This window comes from Anolis sagrei, chromosome 4 (assembly GCF_037176765.1).
Source record: "Anolis sagrei isolate rAnoSag1 chromosome 4, rAnoSag1.mat, whole genome shotgun sequence".
Classification (NCBI taxonomy): domain Eukaryota; kingdom Metazoa; phylum Chordata; class Lepidosauria; order Squamata; family Dactyloidae; genus Anolis; species Anolis sagrei.
Window position 1 is genome coordinate 198,436,206 of NC_090024.1, and position 20,292 is coordinate 198,456,497.

Sequence of the window (20,292 nt, forward strand, 5' to 3'; positions counted from 1 at the left end):
AGGCATTCAGAATTTTACTTACTTATCCATTTAAATACGACATGGTACCAATACATAGAATGCTATGTACTTTGCATGGGATTCCCACAATTTCTGATGTGCATGATAAGAACATTCATGGACAAGAGACCTATGCATGTGCAGGGATCTGTCCAGTGCATCCCTAAGGTCCATTTGGCATACCAAGTCATGCAGAACCCTATGCCTGCACTTGATTAAACAGAGAGAAAAATGTACACCTCTACAGGAACGTTATTAATTCACTGCTCCAGGCTATTGCAAGAATCATTAATTTAAATAATCTAAAGAGGGTTGTGTAAATTTAAATAGAGGATAAGCCATGTTGGCACCACGTTGGTACTACTATTATGACAAATAGCATATCTCTGAATCCCAGTGACTGAGAGTTGGATATGGTTGAGCAATGGGTTTTTTCTAATTTCTCTTTGTAGACTTCCAATAAGTATTTGATTGTTACTGTGATAAAAAAAGGATATTGAATAGAGCATGTCTTTTATTCAGGAAGGAATGCTATCCAGCACTACGCTAACCTTGATTGAATCGCCAACATTTTCCTGGCATTTCCTTATGGGTGCCTTAAATATCTCCCTGCTTAAGTGGTACCTATTTATCTACTCACATTGCTGTTTTCAAAACTGCTAGGTAAGTATAAGCTGGGCTAAAGGCCAGGAGCTCACCCTGACCCAGGCTTTGAACTGTCAATCTTTCAGTTGGTAAGATTTACTGCATCTGGCGCTTAACCTGCTGTGCTATAGCCCAGCCTACTTTGAAAAACTGGGACCATTAAAAGGATATATATATATATATATATATATATATATATATATATATAGCAAACATCCTATCTGTGAACTCATATCTATCAGCATCTTCTTTGGAGTGATGATGGATATCATCAACATATATTTCCTTCCTCTGATAGGGCATATTGAATTCCAGCATGGAGAAAGGATTATTTTTTTACCAATTACCTTAAAGCCCAGGACTACTGTGTTCTGGGCAAACTAAAAGAACAAATGGAACAAACTAAAAGAGCTATGTGTCCACTGCAGAACTTTCTATCAGAAAATGGGATTCAAAACAATCACATTCAAAACTATAATATGAAAAAGGAGGAATCTGGCATGTCATTCAGCATGATATAGAAGGATTTTGCCACATGGGATCAAGTGTAACATATATCTAGAACTATAACTGACTACAATTCAGTATGATAACATGAATTAAAAGCACTATGAGATTGATAGCACCAATCAGATCAATTTTATACATATAGTGAAGAAGAATAAAACTGATCAGTAGCAAATGAATCAGCATTATCACAACTCAGCCTTGTTCATGAAAAGGCACCTGAATTGCAACAGTTCCTGGAAAAGATTCCTACTCAAAATACAGATGTATGCATTTCACCTTAAGAACAGACAAACATCTCAAGCTCTGAGGATTACCTGGAAAAGAATACCACTGAAGCACTGCAACACATGAAAATACCTGGTAGTTGCTCTGGACCATTCTCTGACTTATAAGAATCTGTGGTTGACTATCAGGCAAAAAGTGGGTGCTAGAAATAATTTACGAAAGCTGACTGGCACAATCTGGGGATCGCATCCAGACACAGTGAAGACATCTGCCCTTGTGCTTTGCTACTCTGTTGCTGAATATGCATGCCCAGTGTTGAATACATCTCACCATATTAAAACTGGATGTGACTCTTAATAAGATATGCCAACACCTCAGCAAGCAAGAGTCCAAAAGTGGCAGGCTAAAACTCGGAAACTCAGAGCCATGGCTGATACCGAATGAGATTCCCTCCTGGGCACACAAAAGACTAGGCAACTTGGAAGGCACTGAACAGACTGTTCTGGCACCACAAGATGCAGAGCCAACTTTAAGAAATTGGGCTACAAAGTGGAGTCCACAACATGTGAGTGTGGAGAAGAGCAAACCACAGATGACCTATTCTAATGGAGTCTGAGTCCTGCCACATGCACAGTGGAGGACCTTCTTATAGCAACACCAGAGGTACTCAAGGTAGCTAGCTACTACTCAAAAGACATTTAGTATAATGCCAAGTGTTTAACTTTGTTTGTGATTTTAAATGCGTTACAACTGTACCTTCAATTTGCTACTAACACAAGAAATAAATAACTGCAGAGAAGGGCTTCCTGGTGAAGAACTAATACTATAGAACAGCAAAAAGAAATTCAGCATTAGCCAAAGAATTCAGGGAGGAGGAAAGACATGTTTAAACATGATGAGGCCTAGGGCTTGTGATGGGGCAAAGGGAAGTGCAGAATTTATGTATTGCCTTTCAAAAATGAGCAGTTAGAGAGCAACTGTAAGATTTTCTGATGTTTTAGTATTCTGTTGGACAAGTGAGAGATTGGAAAAGAGAAAGACAAAAAGGGATACACACACAGATGGACAATGTTTTATTTTTCCTAATAATAAAAAATAATAAAAAATAAAACTTTATTTATATACCCTCTATCTACCCGAGGGGGACTCAGGGTGGTTTCCAAGCAACATCACCAAAGCATACAGAGTAAACAGCATATCATAAAATTAACAAAACAACATAAGCATAAAATTATCACAATAACACATACATATTAAAAATAATCCTGCCTGTTCAGAGCAATTAAAAGGTCGGGCCGAGGCTAGTGCACACTCAAAATGTGAGGAGACTGGGAATTAAGTACAGTGCTATAACAGGCTAACAGCAATAGCAGGTATGAGTCTGTGGCTGCTCATTTCCAGGGCCTATTAAGAGGGATAACCGTCATAATAGGTAGGAAGTATAAGGCCATATTCAACAATGTTTGGGGCTGGGCTAGAACTGGTCATTCTCAAAGGCCACCAGATCTTCAATCTCTTATGAAAGGAGGGGAGGGATGGGGCCTGTCTTATTTCCCTTGGAAGGGTGTTCTAGAGGAGGGGGCCACCACCAAGAAGGCCCTCTGTCTCGTCCCCACCAACCATACCTGTGACGGTGGTGGGAGTGAAAGAAGGGCCTCCCCTAGAAGATCTTAGAGTTCATGCCGGTTCATAGAAGAATATGTGAAAGCTGGATTCGAATATTCTTTGAAATTCGAAGGTATATCCAAAGTACTGTATACAGTTTTCTTGTTCTTAATGTTCATCCATTCTGCTTGATATCCCTTGCATACTTCAAAATTGATCTAATACATTAATCAGAACTTGTATTTTGGTTCATATTGCTGAGTCAGGTTCAGGGTTGGCTCACTGGGGGTTTTTTTGGGGGGAGGGGGCTGTATTGTCAAAAACTGCATCCACAATTTTTGTTTATTAAATCCAATATGTTTTAATGAACAATTTCAGACACAAAACATAACAGGATAGAATAAACAAGACGTCTGTAATTTTGTTTAAGAAACACACAATGGCCTGCTGCATAAGAGTTGTTACAACAGTGAATATGAAATTTTCTGGGATAACACATTTGGATACATTTGGGTCATATACCCTGTACTGCTAGGCCGAAAAACCCAATCTCAGGGACAAATTCTGCATTAAGAAGAATATATTTTGAATGTCTGACAATAGAAGGGTGGGACATTCAATGTTCATCTGAATTTCGGATGGAAAAAAATATTGTTACATCAGACAAAGCTTGTCATGCTATCCACAGTACCACAATGGACTTTCTTGGTTGTATTAAGGGAGGAAAGGGGAACTGTAGAGCAGTTAATAGTTTAGTCTATTCCAGTTGTGAATATAAACATATATTTAGGTACATTGTAGAGCTATTTCCAAAGAGCAATGATTTCAAAGTTTATTTCCAACATTTACATGACCAGTTACTCTTGCTGATAATATTTTAAACTCTGTCTCTTGGGGCTCAAAACAAAGTCAAAGCTTTTTCCTCGCCACTCTTTAACCTAGGTTATTGTATGATCAGCTGCAGGGTTATAGTTGGGAAGATAACAAAGATAATTGATTTTCCAAAATACCTCTCATTATCCATGATTCAATGCCTTGTTAAGCTAGTCACAGTGAACATAACACTGTAGAGATCAGCCAAGTTCATCCTCATATCCAATTAATGTAAGTAAGGAGAGACTGTTTCGTGGCATTTATAATAGTGTAATAAATGTGAAAACAAATGTTTTCAAGCTCTTTATGACTGCAGAGGAAGAAAGAAAGAGAGAGGTGGGGGAGAGGAAGGAAGGAAGGAAGGAAGGAAGGAAGGAAGGAAGGAAGGAAGGAAGGAAGGAAGGAAGGACAAGGTCAGCAGAACAATTGTGTTAGTTTAACATTACTCTTTTGTCTTGAAAAACCTCTGTGCTTGTGTGTGTCTGTGTGTGTGTTTAAGGGAGAAAGGCAGTTGTTACAGGGTGTTACAGAAAAGTGGCAAGGAGAGAAATGAGGTGAAAGTAGCAAGGAGAAAGGCTGGCTGGAAAGAAGAAGTAATAATAATGAGAAAAATGTCACATTAAAATTTCAGAGCCACAGCAGCAGCTGCCTCAGCCTTGGGGCTGAAAGAAACCAGACAATAGCAAACGGAAGCATGTAGCATCTTGCTCGCATTCCTGTGGTCTGAACAAGCCTCTACAACCACAGGAAAATTCCACCCTCCTGCAAATCTTACCTTTCTGCTGTGATTCTCCTGTGTTTTTTTCATCTTCACTCTCTTTCTCTCTCTTTTTTTTAAACAACCAAACCTTTTTAAAACAACCGTATCTGCATACACTTTTCTTTAATGAACGTTGTAGACTTTTGGGGGTATTACACTAGCAATGAGAGGTTTTCATTGCGTTGGAGAAAATGTGATTTATAAAAATGGATTTTTATGTAATAAAAAGATGGGAAGGGGGCCATCAGGGTGTGTTTGTAGATCTCAGTTATGAGAACAATATTGCCTCAAAGTAAGGGAAGCTTTGCTTCAGGATTTCCTGCTGTTCTAGCATTCACTTGGTGATACTCTTCACTAACTGATCTGAAATATTGCAAAACGATTTGCTTGTATTAACAAACACATAAAAAACAAAACAGAAAGAAGCTTTGATATCCATGAGATGGAAATGTATGTCTATATATATTAGAACAACTTTATATCTTTATTAGGAAAAGTGGCCCTTCGGTGGCATTTAAGTGGTCCTAATATAGTTATTACACAATTCACTGAATATACTTCAGCAAAATATTTACAAAAGGAACATAGCTTAGGTAGCTATTGGAGGCAATATTAGAGTACTGCCCCTCCCCAGATGAATTCTGACTACCCAATTGAAATTTTCCTTCAATCTCCATATTTCTAACATTGGAAAGGGTGAGATATTGAAAATAATTCACACCAAGAACATTTGCAGTCATGTGATTAATGTGTCTGCCCTTCATCTTTGGATGGATAGGCTACATTTCTAAATGTGTCTCTTTCAGAACAAATGCTCAACTCAAGTTTTATGTGATTGCAATGCTAGAAATTTGGGGGATAAACAAAAGACATATTGGGGAAGTGTTGATATGTGATAGACACCTGCATTTTGCTCATTGATAGTCTAATCAAAATGGCAGTAATGCTCCAATTGGGGGACGTGCATATTTATTCCCTCTGATTGCTGGGGATATAAAAAATATCACCAATTTTCTCACCCACAAGAAGGGGAGGTGACATTTTTGTTCTGACACTGAATTTGTTTGCAGGAAAAGGAGGTTTTCAGCAAGAACCATTCTGCCCTCTTCTACACTACCGTAGGAATTCCAGATTATCTGCTTTGAACTGGGTTATATGACAGTATAGACACTTATAATCAAATTCAAATCAGATAATGTGGATTATTTGAATTGATAATCTGGATTATATGGCAGTGTAGAAGGGGCCCTTGTCAACAAAAGTGATACATTTTGTGCAAAGTATACTGTGATTCATTGGGTTATTTTCCCCCCAAAATTATACTTTGCATACAAAACTAGTTTTTCCACAAGTGGGTTATCACAAAAATATTCCCAAAATGTGAAAAATTATCATGAAATTTACACAATTGAAAAAAAGAAACCATTTCTTGCTGCATACAGGTATGAAATATTGGACGATTTACATCACTATGAGCATCAGCACTGCCCTTGATTCATAACATTAGTCATTCTCATAGTAAATTCCTTATAAACAAAAGTGGTTTTCTATATATTAAATAATGAAGATTTCAACAAATGCTGGTCATATTCATACACAAAAAACAGAGTATGATGGGAGAGAGAGTTAGCATGGTGCAGTGGTTTGAATGCAGTGAGTAGTTTAACTGTCGTAGTCATGGGGTGTAAAGAGGGAGCAGCAGGGTGAATCTGTTGCCCCATGTGCAGCTCCCGCTCTGTGATGCTTTCCCTATCACATGGGGAAAGTGTTGCCATTGCAAGGAGGCCCTGTGCTGGCTCTATTGGAGCCAGCACAACAAAGGAAGCCTCCCATGTTTCAGGGAAGCATCTGCTGGTGTTTTCACCCCAGTTGGGGGCAGGGCTTCCACAGGAAGCTGTCTAATAGGCAATGAGACCATAAGTTCTCCAGATGAGGAGGAAGCATCCTAGGATGCTAAAACCACCCCCCATCTGATGGTATGACTCTAAAGATAATAGTTTGAATCCCAAGTCAGCCATGAAAACCCACCAAGTGTCCTTGGACATGTCACAATCTCTCAGCCTCAGCTGAGACAACTTGCCTCTGAACATTTTTTTACAGTGATAAGTCACCATAAGTCAGAAATGATTTGAAGTCATGCCGCAATTAAGTGTGTTGAATGTAGGTTGAAAAAGCAAGAAGGAATGCAAGCAAGATTAGATTTTTGCCAGATTGAATTGTATCCATTTTGAAGGAAAAGTACATTATTTTTGTACAATAGATGTTTTGAACCAACTCCAGGAAGGCCCAATCAGCATGACTGGTAATAGGGGATCATAGGGGAAGAAATCTAAAACATTTAGAGAACCAAACTTTTGCTTACACAAAATGCAACTTTTTGCACAAATCCCAATGTGTTCTGTTATTGTTGCTGCTGATGACAATCGTATTCCTTTTTTGCTCTTGAACAAAGGCCAAAAACTTCGTGATAACTGGCAATTTCTGTGATAGAGTGGCTCAACCTCCTGAGACACAATTTCTTACTGAGGACAGGAATGTTTTAGAATATTTCTTACATCCCTACTGCATGAGCAAACAATTCTGAACAAAGTGGTGGTGTTTGCATGTGAGGATATAGCATCATGTCTGACTGGAAGCCCAACTTGTTTTGACAGTTAACCAGTTTAAACCTCCACTCCTTATGCAACTAGGATCTTAGGCTTGATGCTATTAGCTAAAACACCATAGGATTTTTCCTGGACAAAAATAAGTATCTGGGCAGAAAGACCTCCAGGCATTCTCTGTGCTGGTAGAAGTTTTCCCCTAACTTCTTCAGGCAGTAGATGTGGAGTTCAAGATTGTTCTATCATTTGGCTGCCAAGATTCTGCTGTTCAGTAATAATACCTGATGAAATTGGATTACAAAATTCTCCAAAGGAACAATAGTTCCTCTACAGCAGGACTGCACAACCTGTGAGCCTCCAGGTGCTTTGGACTCCAGCTCCCAGAATTCCTGAGTATTGGAGAAGCTGACAAGGATTCTGCGGAGTCCCAAACACCTGGAGGTTCACAGGTTGTGCAGGTCTGCCCTACAGCAAGGAAAAGCAGTAACCTGACCTCTCAGGTCTATACACAATCCTTATCAGACCTCAATAATCCAACCCCCCCCCCCCCCCCCACACACACACACACACAAATCTCAATCCTGATTTTCCCTTCCCCATGTTTCTATTACTTTTTACGAAAACGTTCCCTTACAGGAATGTGGAAGTGGTGGTTGCTATGGGTTTGCCTCCCAAGTCATATTTGGGAAAGGAAGCTTGGAAGCCTCAGGAATGTTCTTGGGAGCTGCATGTAGGACTTAAACTGTACCTTTCCCAACCTGCCCTGCAGCAATAGTTAACATCTTGATTCATTTGTACTGTGCAACAGAAATATTGAGTTATACAACCTGCCTTATGCATATTTGATCGCACACAAATCTGCCATTTCTTTATCGTATTTTAGAGCTTTGAAGATTAGGTTTTAAAATCAATTTGCCATCATTGCCTGTGGAAACTGAGAAAAATAATGCATTGCTCTTAATGTTGGAAAATTAAAATTCTTATATTAATTGTCAAATCATTTATTCATTAAACCCTTTATTATTATTATTTTTTAAAAAGAAAGAAACAACAGAACTTACAGAGAAATGGCTCATCCAGTTATCACCATTTCCCAATAGTTGTTCATTTTTATATTGGTATCTTCATATGTAGGGAAACTATTGTTCCTTTGGAGAATTTTGGATTCTAGCTCCATCAGTCATTATTATTATTATCTTTTAAGATGTTTTACACAACTTCATATTTTCCAGATAACTTCAAGTGATAATTCTACAATTTTATCGCATTGTGGTATGAGAATGGAAGGATTGTAGTGCAACACATCTGGAACCTGCCACATTTAGGAAGCATGAAATTAAATAATGACTTAAGTTATGTTTTGTTAAATCATCTGCATATTTGTTTGTCTCCTCCCATCCACCCAAACTGGAATAATGAGTACTTGTTTGATGAACCTCACTGTCAGAAGGAGAAAACAAGTTAGCATATCACTGCTTAAATTCAGCTACTTCTGTCTAAGTTCCATGAATGAATACTATTAACAAATAAATTAATGAAATTTGGTAAATTTAAATTAAACAAGTTATTTCCAAACCTCAGCATTTTTCATTTGCACTATCAACAGACAGAAAGGATCCTCCATTCTGTACAGGAAGCTCCCACTGTAACCTGGGTTAGGAACCAGAGTGTTGTCAGAAAGTGGAATTACTTGAAAGGTGGTACCTGGGTTATTTTAGCACCCAAATACATTATATACCACTTTTGAATGCCTAGTAAAGCTAAGAGAACTTTTGCAGTTTTCAAAAGTGATTCAAGGAGGCTCTGCTCTTTCCATAAGTAAGTTTGAGGTCCTAAGCAATCCTGGGGAGCCTTGTAGGCAAGGAGAACTGACAGAAGAAGATCCCCCCATTAATTTAATGGAACTTGTTTGGAATTGGAAAGAAGAAAATGAGGAGTCAAAAGGTTGCGCGGGGGGTACCGTATACATTTCAATCATAAATCATACTGCCCCACAGTGATTTACCCACAAACTGATTTCATTTCTTCTACTCACATGGGTAAATGAAATATGAGCTGCAACTCATCCATCCTCTCTTTCCCATTCCCTGCCTATAAAACAAGAGAGTCTGGAGAAATAAATTGTTGACTGATTCCACGGTTTGAAGTGTGGCGTTGTATCTGGGAAGAGCCTTGGCAATCCAAAGACAGCCTGTAGGCAGAATGCCATTCTTATTGTTTCATTAGATAATTTTATCAAATTTAGCTTTTTCTCCCATCAATACAAGTCAAACTTCTAATAACATCCCTTCTTTTGTTTTCTTTTTTTTCTTTTTCTTTCTTTCTTTCTTTCTTTCTTTCTTTCTTTTTTTCTTTCTTTCTGCAAAGAAAAGGCCTTTCAAGGGAATGCCTGTAACAAAAACAGGTTGAAACTATACCTTCTGGGAAATAATGAGATCTAGAACTGTGGGAACTGAAGCCAAATCTGAAGGGCAGACAAGTTGAGACTCACTATTTTAACACTCTTCATTGTGTGCATGCTCCAAGTCCTGAAGATTTAGGCTGTATGCATGAGTAAGGACTTGCTCGTTCTAAGCACCACCTAAGCCTCTGGGACTATACAATGATTTATATCAAGAAGAGGGAAGGGAGTATTCACAAATGTTCATGTTTCGTGGTAGTAAAAGATGTTCTAAATGTGATAGATAATATCAGATGTGAAGCAGTTAAATCCCAATACTGCTAGTAGTTTGGGAAGCGCCCAGAGGCTTCAATGTTTGCACCATTTTTTTAAAAACGTACTGGAACAGTCAAAGTGGATTTTGTTTAATTTTTAAAAATAGCCTTTTTTTTCTTTTGGGAAAATGAAAAACCAGAACTTTGAAATATTGCTTTTTTTAAAAAATGCATATCTGAAGAATCCTGAAGCCTAAGGGCTCAATGAGACTTCAAGAGGTCATTCATAGGATTCTATGAATTTTATTCTAAAAGTTTCCAATCTCTGCAGATAACCAACTACAAGGACATATTAAGAATTAAGATTAAATGTGACATAACCAATAATGAATGCATGATTTGTTACCATTCCATCAAATGCAATTTTACAGTCATTCAGATTGCATTCCTAAGTCAAGAACAGCACACACCTAAAAGAGGCATAAAGCTAGTTATGAAATTTGCAAAGTATGATTTCCCAAACATTCCATTTTTATGGAGTATTAAACAAATTACAAGTTGATGTACCCTCAGACAGACAAACCTAACAGTGGAAATCCAAGAGATTCAACAAGATCAAATGTCTCAGGTTCTCCTGTCCCTAAAAGAGAAAAGGGGTGAACCAAGTATCGTTCTTCATTTCATCCCATTTACCTGAGAGACTGAGGGGTTTTTGTACTTTTGTCAGTTAGTAAAGTGAGTTCTGCTGGACCTCTCAGCGGCCTTCAATACCGTTGACCACAGTATCCTTCTGGGATGCCTCACAGAAATGGGATTTGGAGGTACTGTTCTGCAGTGGCTCCAGTCCTTCCTGGAGGATCGGTCTCAGAAGGTGTTATTGGGTGACACCTGTTCGACTCCACAACCATTGTCTTGTGGAGTCCCTCAGGGTTCAGTACTGTGCCCAATGTTATTTAACATCTACATGAAGCCACTGGGGGAGATCATCCTGAGTTTCGGAGTAAGGTGTTATCTGTACGCAGATGACGTCCAAATCTGTCACTCCTTCCCACCTCTTACTAAGGAGGCTGTCCAGACCTTGAACCGGTGCTTGGCTGCTGTGTCATACTGGATGAGGGCTAAAAAATTGAAATTGAATCCAGACAAGACAGAGTTCCTCCTGGTCAGTCGAAAGGCCAAACAGGGCATAGGATTACAGCCTGTGTTGGATGGGGTTACACACCCCCTGAAGACGCAGGTTCGCAGCTTGGGAATGATCCTGGATTCACCGCTGAGCCTGGAACCCCAGGTTTCGGCAGTGGCCAGGGGAGCTTTTGCACAGCTGAAACTCGTGCACCAGCTGCGCCCATACCTTGGGAAGTCTGATCTGGCCACGGTGGTCCACATTCTGGTTACATCCAACGTGCTCTATGTGGGGCTGCCTTTGAAGATGGTTTGGAAACTTCACCTAGTTCAACAGGCAGCAGCCAGATTACTAACTGGGGAGACATACAGGGAGCATACCACCCCCCTGCTATGCCAGCTCCACTGGTTGCAGGTCCATATCCAAGCCCAATTCAAAGTGCTGGTTTTGACCTATAAAGCTCTATACAGTTCTAGCCCAGCTTACTTGTCCGAATGCATCCACCCCTATGTCCCACCTCGTAATCTAAAATCATCCGGGGAGGCCCTGCTCTTGCTCCCGTCAACAGCACAGATGCGTCTGGTGGGGACGAGAGACAGGGCCTTCTTGGCTGTGGCTCCCCGCCTATGGAACACATTCCCAAATGAGGTAAGATCTGCTCCCTCCCTCCTAGCTTTTAGAAAAAAAATAAAATCATGGTTTTGGGACCAGGCCTTTGGGCAGTAGAAGTAAAAGTATGCAGCATTTCAGAAAGACAATGACTGGAACGGCGATTCAATGGACAAGACTGTTTTATTGTTTTAATGATTGTTTTATTGCTTGTGGATGCACTATTTTTAACCTGATTTATGTCTAATTGGTAGTGTATAATTGTAATTGTTTGTACTGGCATTGAATTTTGCCATTACTTATGTGTAAACAGTTTTGAGTCCCCCTCGGAGTGAGAAAAGCAGTATACAAATACTGTAAATAAATAAATAATAAATAAGTTGCAGTCTCTTAACCTCAAAGCAAATCTTGTCAAGAAAGCATCTTTGGATTCCCTTAAATCAGGAATGATTTGAATGCATAAAATAACAAAAAAAATGACATTGTTTTCACAGACAGACTAACATGAATTCTCCCCTAATGATTCTCCTGTGTGTATGAATGTTAGAATATTTAAGGTAGAAGAGTAAATGTGAAGTTTTGTACAACACTTTAATCACCAAGTCCAGCTTGTGGTTGAAATCAGTTGGCAAAAGACAAACTCAGAAAAACATGGCCAAAGGCTTCAAATGTAGGATCCCAGTTTCCATATTTTGTTGGTGCTTTTGTTTATAGAGAAGGTGGGAATTCTGCTTTCCATGTGCTGTGTGCAATTTCTGAGGGTGTTTTAACTGTCTAGTCAGAGGGTGGGGGGGGGGGGGATGAGGACAGAGTTGTGCTACTACTCTTGGAAGCTTTTGGAAGCTTCTATGAAAAACAGTTTTCCAAGTAGCGAATATAGAATACTAGCCAAAGTATTTTACATTTTAAAAATCATGTACAAAAAAGTCACTTTTGTGCAGGATGTTCTCTATATCAATAAAATTGAGCAAAGAAAGAGAGAATCACATTTCCTGGGAGTCATGAGTCCTGGGAATAAACATGCACACAGATGAGGAAAGTAGGGCCCATTGAAATGAAAAGATTATCACTTCCTACTCTGAAATAACAGGCTAGAGGTGCATCTGGTGTGGCTAACTGGGTCTCTATGCCCTTTCCCCATGACTATGGGCATGACTGGATGTCAATAAAATAAAATCTCCCAGCAGTTTCATATGGATGCTATTAGAGACACAACCAAAACAACACAGAGAGTGTCCTTCAAGAAGAGCAAACAGAAGTACCCAAAAACATAACGGTTCAAGACCTTTAAACTTAGTGGCCAAAACTATGTAGTGCCCCCCTCTCTCTACACACCAGTGGTTCCCAACCTTTTTTTGACCAGAGACCACTTGACCAGGGATCACTTTGACCAGAGACCACTTTGACCAGGGACCACTTGATCAGGGACATTAGTACTGAAAGGGTTACGAATCAGTTTTTGATCAACTTTTTATTTGCTTTAGGGTGCTGATTCAGAAAATTGCACTGGATAGACCACATCACCTCTAATTTCTGATACAGAACATATGCCATGGTCAGTGACAGGGAAGAAGTGGCAGGCAATGTGAAAGGAGTGGAAATAAAATAAAATAAATAAAGAGGAAGGAGGCTCACCAACTAGATTTTCATCCTTGCAGCCCACTGGTAGTCCATGGCCCATAGGTTAAGAACCACTGCCACACACACACACACACACACACACACACACACACACACACAGGTACAAAAACATCACTGTATTCCCTGTACCTCTGGATGCTAATCATCCACCAGGACCCATAACCAAGTTCTAGTCCCATAAGAAGGTCATATGTCCAAATAAAACAATTTGATGAAGGATATATTATCCTAATAAGCTGCATTTTCCATGCCACTAAATATTCATAACATTCTTTCAAAAGATGACTTGATATTAGTCTAAAGCTGTTAAATCATCCTTATTTAAAAACAATTTATTTTAAGGTGTGTAATAATGATTATCACCACCTCAACAAATACAGAAAGGGCTCTCCCTTCTGGAGGTAATGCTTTTAGTATTATTCCAGCTAGCAACAGGTATCTAAACTCCATACAGCTAATATGATCAGCTAATATGCAGGTAGATTTAAACAAGTATTAACTTTCACCAAATCCAAGTTAATATCTTTGAGGCAAGCAAAGCTTATTCAATACAAGCATATAGCTACAAGTTGCTTCAAATGCTTCTGTTACAACTGTGACAAGCAAGTCAGAGTAGTTCTAAGCCATCAACAGCATATGAAGTTGTAGACGAAGGATCTAAATCCTGATTTGTTTAATTGGTAAATGAAAACAAATTGTCGAAGGTTTTCATGGCTTGTTGTAGGTTTTTCCGGGCTATATGGCTATGTTCTGGAGGCAATTTTTCTCCTGACGTTTCGCCTGCATCTATGGCAAGCATCCTCAGAGGTAGGATGCTTGCCATAGATGCAGGCGAAACGTCAGGAGAAAAACTGCCTTCAGAACATGGTCATATAGCCCGGAAAAACCTACAACAACCCATGAAAACAAATTATTTCACAATTTTCCTTGACACAAGTCAACATAAGAAGGGAGGGTTTTATTTTTTATTTTTAATATCTAATAAAACTTTCACATTTTCACTTGTGATTTTTGTTGCATTTACCTGCATGTAGTATTTTTAAATGTGACTAGCTGTGCCCTGCCACGCGTTGCTGTGGCCTTTAGTAAGAGTTTTGAAGTCTCTGCCTGGCCTCTCTTCCTTCCTTCACTCGCCCTCTTTCCCTCTTTCTCTCTCTCACACTCCTTCCTTTCCCTCTTTCTCTTTCTCTCTCTCTCTCTCTGGCATCCCTCTTTCCTCCCCCTTCTTTATGCTTGTGTGTAAACTTGAGTATCTTCTGTTGGTCATGGGGGTTCAGTGTGGCATGTTTGCCCCAATTCTGTCATTGGTGGGGTTCAGGATGCTCTTTGAGTGTTGGTGAACTCTGAATCCCAGTGACTACAACTCCCAAATGTCAAGGTCTATTTCCCTCAAACTCCATCTGTGTGGATATTTGGGTGTATTGAATGCTTTGGTCCGGATCCATCATTGTGTCTTCGAAGTCGCCCCCTCCCTTCTCCCCACCCCTTCCCTCCCTGAGTCACTCCTTCCCTCCTCCCACCCCCTCCGGAAAGACACGCCCCCTCCCTTCACCCCACCCCTTCCCTCCCTGATTGACTCCTGGAAGGAAAGGGGTGGGGCAAAGGGAGGGGGCATGTCTTTCCGGAGGGGGTGGGAGGAGGGAAGGAGTGACTCAGGGAGGGAAGGGGTGGGGAGAAGGGAGGGGGCGACTTTGAAGACACGCCCCCTCCCTTCGCCCCACCCCTTTCCTCCGTGACTCACTCCTTCCCTCCTCCCTCCCTCTTCGGTTAGACATGCCCCCTCCCTTTGCCCCACCCCTTTCCTTCCAGGAGTGTCTCAGGGAGGGAAGGGGTGGGGCAAAGCGAGGGGGCGTGTCTTTCCCGTGGGGATGCGGCGCGGCGAGGCTTGGAGGCAGCGTGGGAGGAGTCAGATGAAGGAGGGGGTGGAGGGAAGGGGGAGGGGGGAAGTTGCGTTCTTTGTGTGTGTGTGTGTGCCGTGGGGTGAGGCGAGGGGTGAGGGAGGGCCGTCCAAGGAGTGCATTGGCCTTTCCAGACATCTGCCCTGACAAAGGGGCTCGATGAGGGTCCACCCCGAAGCCCACCGAGAGGGATCTGGCTGCGTGGCGGTCCTTGTGGTCACTCTGTCCGGAGGGAGTGGGCTGCTGCTGCTGCTGCTGGTGCCCCCCTTTGTAGCCCCTTTTCCCAATGCCCCGCTTTGTGTTTCAGTCAGAAAAGAGGAGGAGAGGAGAGCGCTGCCGGAAGGGAGGGAGGAAAGTGTGGAGGAAAGTGTGGAGGGAGGAAAGTGTGCGTTGGCCGTTCGTCCATGTGTGCGCGCGCGCCGAGGAGTTTGCGGTAGTGCGCATGCTCAGTTGTTTTGCCGTTTATTGTGGTTGTTGTTGTGTGGTTTTGATTTCTGACTGGATTAGTTTGTACCTAGTGGGTTGTCCTTGGGGCATGGCAATTTTGGTGGAGTTTTGTGGAGGGGTTTTAGAGTTTTGCTTCCCCGTAGGACGCCAGTAGGAAATTTATAGATATAGATAATTGCTTCCTTTAAATAAAAGTAGGGCTTGTCTACACAAATAAAAACCTGTATAAGCCCCCCCCCCACGCGCCTTGAATGCAGCACTGGCCATTTTCAGGACACAGCCATCTGAACAATTGAATTATGTCCATTTGGGTCCCATCCATTGTCCACACACCACACCACCACCCTCTCTTTGCATGGATCAGGAATAGGTTGTCCCCATTCCACTCCTGCTGTTCCCTGACACCCACAGAGCTCCCTGCAAGTGCCTAGTTATTGTGGTCACATCTGCTGAGGTCAGAATGAGGCGTCTGTATGATCAACAAGAAGGTGACAGTTGTACCACTGGATGGGTTGCTCATATCTTTGTGGTGCTTCAGCCTATTCTATTTTGCTTACTGTGTGTCTGTGTGCTTAGATTCACAATAGAAAAAAAGATAACAGATAAGAGTTTTATCTTAAATATATCTGGGGCAAATTGTAGAAACTATTTTAAAAATATACAAATCCCTTGTTGGCATCATGTTTTCACACTAGAGGTTAGATCTCACAAGAATCCTTGGGATAGTGTCTCAACGTGATGGGAGAGCCAGTCTTGACCAGAATATAAGCACTGCTAAAAATTTCTTCATATCCCTCACTCTCCAGTGCCCATCTACACAAGACACCTAAATACAATTTTGCTGATTGGAGACTGACAGAGAAGAAACATGTATTTATTAGCAACATAAGAATTATTTAAGTTTGACAGACCTCACACCAGAAAAATATTTCTTATTTTCATTTCTGTTTCAAGATATTCATCTCACATGTAGATAAAAGGGAGGCAGTCCTTCTGAAACAAAGGTTGGTTAAGTGTAGGCTATGTGGAACCCCATGACTATTTTTTGCTACCTTTTCACCTCCAGGTTCATCTCCAAACAAAGGAAGGAAGGAAGGAAGGAAGGAAGGTTGGCAGGTCAGCATATTTCCTCTTCTTGAAAACTTCCAGGGATTACTAATTTGAAGAGATGGGGATGAGCCAGATATTTGTTTACCCTGTTTCAGAAAGAGTCAAGTGAATTCAGGGGGAATCAGTGTTTTGTGAGGAAGTTGGGGGGCTGATATAGCTCTAGCTTTATACTTATGATGACTGATCTCCCAACTTAGGTGTCTTTTATATGATAAGCCAACAGCTTGTAGCATTCAGTAGTTATTTTGAATAGCAAGAAAACAAAGTGTTACTTATAAACCACATAATAGCAATGTACTAGTTTATGGGTGTGTGTTAATAGTATGGTATCTATTTACTTTTTAAACTTTTTAAAAAAATATTTGCTGAACACATCTCAAGATTATGAAGTGGAGAGTTAAATATAATAAAGAAAAGTAATTAAGGAGAGCTTAGGCGGGGGATTCCTCCAGCAAAGGATCACCGCCTTGTCGGGGCGCTGGAGCTTGAGCACCTCAATGATGTCATGAGCGAAACCGTGAAGGGCCACCCAAGACGGGACGATCGTGGCAGAGAGGTCAGACCAAATGTGATCCCTGGGGAAGGCAATGGCAAACCACTCCAGTATCCTTGCCAAGAAAACTAAATGGACCAGTACAACCAGAGATATGTCGGTATGCCATTGGAAGATGGGACTCCCAGGTCGGAAGATGGCCAAAATGCTACTGGGGAGGAGCAGAGGATAAGTTCAACTAGCCCCAGATGTGATGACGCAGCTAGCTCAAAGCCGAAAGGAAGGCTAGCGGCCGACGGTATTGGAGGTGAACGACGAATCCGATGCTCTAAAGATCAACACACCATAGGAACCTGGAATGTAAAATCTATGAGCCAGGGCAAATTGGATGTTGTTATTGGTGAGATGTCAAGACTAAAGATAGACATTCTGGGGGTCAGCGAACTGAAATGGACTGGAATGGGCCACTTCACATCCGATGACCACCAGATCTACTACTGCGGACAAGAGGAACATCGAAGAAATGGAGTAGCCTTCATAATTAATAAGAAATTCGCTAAAGCGGTGCTTGGATACAACCCAAAAAATGACAGAATGATCTCAATTCGAGTGCAAGGAAAGCCTTTCAACATTACAGTGATCCAAATATACGCCCCAACCACAGCTGCTGAAGAAGCAGAAGTAGATCAGTTCTATGAGGATCTGCAGGACCTACTGGATAATACACCAAAAAGAGACATTATTTTCATTACAGGAGACTGGAATGCCAAGGTGGGAAGTCAAATGACAACTGGGATCACAGGCAAGTATGGTCTGGGAGAACAAAATGAAGCGGGACGCAGGCTGATAGAATTTTGCCAGGAAAGCTCGCTGTGTATAACAAACACTCTCTTCCAACAACCTAAAAGACGGCTTTACACATGGATTTCACCAGATGGTCAGCACCGAAATCAGATTGACTACATCCTTTGCAGCCAAAGGTGGCGGACATCCATCCAGTCGGTGAAAACAAGACCTGGGGCTGACTGTAGCTCAGATCACGAACTTCTTATTGCCCAATTTAGAATAAAACTAAAGAGATCAGGGAAAATACACAGACCAGTTAGATATGATCTCACTAACATTCCTAGCGAATATACAGTGGAAGTGAAGAACAGATTTGAAGGACTAGATTTAGTAAACAGAGTCCCAGAAGAACTATGGACAGAAGTCCGCAACATTGTTCAGGAGACGGCAACAAAGTACGTTCCAAAGAAAAAGAAAACCAAGAAGGCAAAATGGTTGTCTGCTGAGACACTGGAAGTAGCCCAAGAAAGGAGGAAAGCAAAAGGAAACAGTGATAGTAAGGGGAGATATGCCCAGTTAAATGCGCAATTCCAGAGGTTAGCCAGAAGAGATAAGGAACTATTTTTAAATAAGCAATGCATGGAAGTGGAAGAAGACAACAGAATAGGAAGGACAAGAGACCTCTTCCAGAAAATTAGAAACATTGGAGGTAAATTTCAGGCAAAAATTGGTATGATAAGAAACAAAGATGGCAGGGACCTAACAGAAGCTGAAGAGATCAAGAGAAGGTGGTGAGACTATACAGAAGATCTGTATAGGAAGGATAATAATATTGAGGATAGTTATGATGGTGTGGTGAATGAATTAGAACCAGACATCCTGAGGAGTGAGGTTGAATGGACCTTAAGAAGCATTGCTAACAACAAGGCAGCAGGAGACGACGGGATCCCAGCTGAACTGTTTAAAATCTTAAAAGATGATGCTGTCAAGGTGATGCATGCCATTTGCCAGCAAATATGGAAAACACAAGAATGGCCATCAGACTGGGAAAAATCAACTTATATCCCCATACCAAAAAAGGGAAATGCGAAAGACTGCTCCAACTTCCGTACAGTGGCCCTTATTTCTCATGCCAGTAAGGTAATGCTCAAGATCCTGCAAGGAAGACTCCAGCAATACATGGAGCGAGAGTTGCCAGATGTTCAAGCTGGGTTTAGAAAAGGCAGAGGAACGAGAGACCAGATTGCCAATATCCGCTGGATAATGGAGAAAGGCAGGGAGTTTCAGAAAAACATCTACTTCTGTTTCATTGACTACTCTAAAGCCTTTGACTGTGTGGATCATAATAAATTGTGGCAAGTTCTTAGTGGGATGGGCATCCCAAGCCACCTTGTCTCTCTCCTGAGGAATCTGTACAAGGACCAAGTAGCAACAGTCAGAACTGACCATGGAACAACAGACTGGTTCAAGATTGGGAAAGGCGTACGGTAAGGCTGCATCCTCTCACCCAACCTTTTTAACTTGTATGCAGAACACATCATGCGATGTGCGGGGCTGGATGAATGCAAAGCTGGGGTGAAAATTGCTGGAAGAAACATTAACAACCTCAGATATGCAGATGACACCACCCTGATGGCCGAAAGCGAGGAGGAGCTGAGGAGCCTTCTAATCAAGGTGAAAGAAGAAAGCGCAAAAGCCAGGTTGCAGCTAAACGTCAAAAAAACCAAGATTATGGCAACAAGAATGATTGACAACTGGAAAATAGAGGGAGAAACCGTGGAGGCTGTGACAGACTTTGTATTTCTAGGTGCAAAGATTACTGCAGATGCAGACTGTGGCCAGGAAATCAGAAGACGCTTACTTCTTGGGAGGAGAGCAATGTCCAGTCTCGATAAAATAGTGAAGAGTAGAGACATCAGACTGGCAACAAAGATCCGCCTAGTCAAAGCCATGGTATTCCCTGTAGTAACCTACGGATGTGAGAGCTGGACCTTAGGGAAGGCTGAGCGAAGGAAGATCGATGCTTTTGAGCTGTGGTGTTGGAGGAAAGTTCTGAGAGTGCCTTGGACTGCGAGAAGATCCAAGCAGTCCATCCTCCAGGAAATAAAGCCCGACTGCTCACTGGAGGGAAAGATACTAGAGACAAAGTTGAAGTACTTTGGCCACATCATGAGGAGACAGGAAAGCCTAGAGAAGACAATTATGCTGGGGAAAGTGGAAGGCAAAAGGAAGAGGGGCCGACCAAGGGCAAGATGGATGGATGGCATCCTTGACGTGACTGGACTGACCTTGAGGGAGCTGGGGGTGGT